Source organism: Bos indicus x Bos taurus, chromosome 4 (genome assembly GCF_003369695.1).
Source record: "Bos indicus x Bos taurus breed Angus x Brahman F1 hybrid chromosome 4, Bos_hybrid_MaternalHap_v2.0, whole genome shotgun sequence".
In the NCBI taxonomy this organism is placed as follows: Eukaryota; Metazoa; Chordata; class Mammalia; order Artiodactyla; family Bovidae; genus Bos; species Bos indicus x Bos taurus.
Genome location: NC_040079.1, coordinates 45,696,193 through 45,700,221, shown reverse-complemented (window position 1 = coordinate 45,700,221; position 4,029 = coordinate 45,696,193).

The following is a 4,029-nucleotide window of genomic DNA, read 5'->3' as shown; positions in this document are numbered from 1 at the left end:
ACTTTCCTATTTCAAACATTAAAAATTTATGTTATTAAAAAATAACTATGACATATCTTTGGAAAGAGAACATATCTGTATTTCCCCCAAAGTCTCATGGCTGGTTGTGCCCTCTTTTGGAACCAGTGTTATGTCTTGGAAACAGTATGAGTTACCACAGCCAGAGGGACCTGGGTTACTACTTGAAGGATCTTAGGTAACCAACCTCAGTGGGCTGTGTGAGAATTAAATGAGATTACATATCTGAAAGAACCTGGCATGGTGTCTGACACACGCTGGTCAATGTGTCTTCATTTCCTTCCATTCTGCTTTGCAGAGATAAAAAGAATAGGAGGTGGACTAGCCCTAGAGTAGGAGGGAGGAGCCAGGAATTATTATCCCAGCTCAGTTGCTCATTAGGTTGTGGCAGGAACAGTCTTCCAGTTTTCATTTTCCTCTTCTTCCTTTTGGTAGTAGATGCCCCACCCCCCTGATGTTTAATTGGCACACAGGAGCCAGACAGTACTATTTCTTAATCCTTCACAGGGTTTTTAATCATTTGACTTGCAGAGCCTTTGGGTAGACTAGACACTTATCACTCACTACACACTTCTGCCCTAAGCCAGTCCAATACCCATGACTCCTTCCTGACAGCTATGGATTCTTCTGTGCATAGCCACCAGACCAGAAGATCCCTAAGGAATCTTCCAATATTCTGTAGGTTTGAGGAAACACATGGAATAATGTTCACTTCTCTGGTAATCATAATGAATTGGTGTTGTTTTTGTTTTGTTTTGTTAAGAGAAAACTTGAAATAATCTAAGTTTTAAAATCATCACATCTCTTTTGCATGTTTTTAGTTGGGATATGTATGGTATATTGGTGTCCTGTGGCTGTTGTAATGAATTACTAGCTAAAATAACAGAAATTTATTATTTTACAGCTTTGAAGGCCAAAAGTCAAGGTGTCTTCAGGGCTACACTCCCTGTGAAGGCTCTTGTTGTTCAGTCACTAACTTGTGTCTGACTTTGTGACCCCATGAACTGCAGCATGCCAGGTGTGCCTGTCCTCACTATCTCCCTGAGTTTGCTCAAACTCATGTGCATTGAGTCAGTGATGCCATCCAACCATCTCATCCCCTGTGGCCCCATCTCCTTTTGCCCTCCTTCTTTTCCAGCATCAGGGTCTTTTCCAGTGAGTAAGCTCTTTGCATCACATGAACAAAGTACTGGACCTTCAGCTTCAGCATCAATCCTTCCAATAAATATTCAGGGTTGATTTTCTTTGGGATTGACTGGTTTGATCTCCTTGCTCTCCAAGGGACTCTCAAGAGTCTTCTCCAGTACCACAGTTTGAAAGCATCTATTCTTTGGTGCTCAGCCTTCTTTATGGTCCAACTTTCACATCCATACATGACGACTGGAAAAACCATAGCTTTAAATATATGGACCTTTGCTGGCAAAATGATATCTGCTTTTTAAGACACTTTGTAGGTCTGTCATAACTTTTCTTCCAAAGAGCAAGCGTCTTTTAATTTTATGGCTGCAGTCACCATCTGCATTGATTTTGGAGCCCAAGAAAATGAAGTCTGACACTGTTCTCACATATTCCCCATCTATTTGCCATAAAGTGATGGGATCAGATGCCATGATCTTCATTTTCTGAATGTTGAATTTTAAGCTAATTAAAAATTCTCTTTCACCTTCATCAAGAGGTTCTTTAGTTCCTCTTCACTTTCTGCCATTAAAGTGGTGTCATCTGCATATCTGAGACTGTTGATATTTCTCCCGGCAATCTTGATTCCAGCTTGTGAGTCATCTGTTTAGTATGATGTACTCTGCATATAAGTTAAATAAGCAGGGTGACAATATATAGCCTTGACATACTCCTTCCTCAGTTTTGAACCAGTCAGTTGTTCCACATCCAGTTCTACATGTTTCTTCTTGTCCTGCATACAGGTTTCTGGTGAAGTCTCTAGGGGCAATCATTCCTTGCTTCTTCCAGCTTCAGGCCACTTCAGGCATTATATAGCTAGTGGCTACATCACTCTAGGACTTCCCTGGTGGCTCAGATGGTAAAGAATCTGTCTGCAATGCAGCAGGCCTGGGTTTGATCCATGGGTCAAGAAGATCCCTTGGAGAAGGAAACAGCTACCCACTCCAGCATTCTTGCCTGGGAAATTCCATGGGCAGAGGAGCCTGGTGGGCTACAGTTCATAGGGTCACAAAAAGTCAAATATGACTGATACAGCTTAGCACGCATCACTCCAGTCTCTGCCTCCATATTCACACGGCCCTCTCCTCCATGTGTCTTCTCTTCTGTCTATAACATCTGCCTCTGCCTAACTTCTATAAGGATACTTATCATTGGATTTAGGGCCCACCTAGACAATCCAGGCAATGGAAACCCACTCCAGTACTCTTGCCTGGAAAATCCCATGGATGGAGGAGCCTGGTAGGCTGCAGTCCATGGGGTTGCTAGGAGTCGGACACGACTGAGCGACTTCACTTTCGCTTTTCACTTTTATGTACTGGAGAAGGAAATGGTAACCCACTCCAGTGTTCTTGCTTGGAGAATCCCAGGGATGGGGGAGCCTGGTGGGCTGCCACCTATGGGGTCGCACAGAGTCGGACACAATGAAGCGACTTAACAGCAGTAGCAGTAGACAGTCCAGGATAATCTCATTCCAAGATTCTTTAGTTACATGTCCAAAGATTCTCTGTAATTACTTCCAAGCAAAATCACATTGATAGGTTCTAGATGTACACTTGGATGTAACTTTTGGAGTTTCATTGTTGAACCCACTACAGAATGCTTCATAAACACTCACTTATAAAATACAGGTAGTATAGATACTTCACATTCTGAAAAGGAAATAGTCAAATACCAACTTTCTCAACTATTTACAAAACATAGCATTTCAATGAAAACTTTAAGATGTTTTAAAATACCTTTTGGAGTTACAAGTTTAAATAAGAATCTTTTCAATCAATATCTTCTACTTTGTCATGTAATATTCATTATTGTTAACCATGTTCTATTTTGGGAATTCACCACTTTAATAGAAACCTTGCAAATGATTCATTTTTTTCCTGTTTAAACAATTAATACATATATACATTCTTAAAATTCAAAACAGAAAAGAAAGAATTATTCTCCTTGGGTACACCTTGCCTGATTTCTGTCTTCCCCAACAAATAACAGTTTAAAATTCCTTTCAGAATATTTTGTACACACATAAAGGGTAGTTACACAATTTTTTTTATCATAAATGGAATCATGCTATACACAGCACTCAGTGAATTACATTTTCCTTTTATCAATATTTGGAAGATATTTCTTTCCAACTTAGAAATCTATACCATTATTTTTCTAACCACACAATATATGACAGAAGGAATGTGGCATAATTTATTAGTAAACATATAAGTTGCTTTCAAATGTCTGGTGTCAAAAAAAATCTTGTATTGAAAATGTCTTTAAGAATGTACAGAAATCTCTACAAGATGGATTTTTAGAGGTAATGTTACTTGGTCAAAGATTATGCACATTTCCAATTTTATTGAGCCTGCTAATTTCCTCTCCAAAAAGTGTTCTACAAACTGGCCAACTGAGGCTGAAAGATAATTCTTATCTGATCAATTAACTATCTATATATACATATGTGTATGTATACACATACATATAAATTAGATGTGTAACAAGTATATTGAAATATATATATTACACACACATCATTTTTATACTATTCAGGTATATGGAAGGCCACTCAGTTTTAGTTAGATAAATTAGGGAAGAATTTTCTTATGCTCATATCCTTCCTAACTCATCTATCACTGAGCATCAGGGACTCAAACAAGAAAAGAGACCCCCTTTGGGGTGTAATGAACAAAAAGTAACAGAGGAAAAAAAATTCTGTTGTTTACTGATATAACATGATGCCAAGGCAGAATACTCTCCCAGACAAGAAATTCTCCCTCAGAATATACATGAGTCCACAATACCTAATGGATACATCCTAAGTCACTGTAGGAACTCAATCCAACAGTG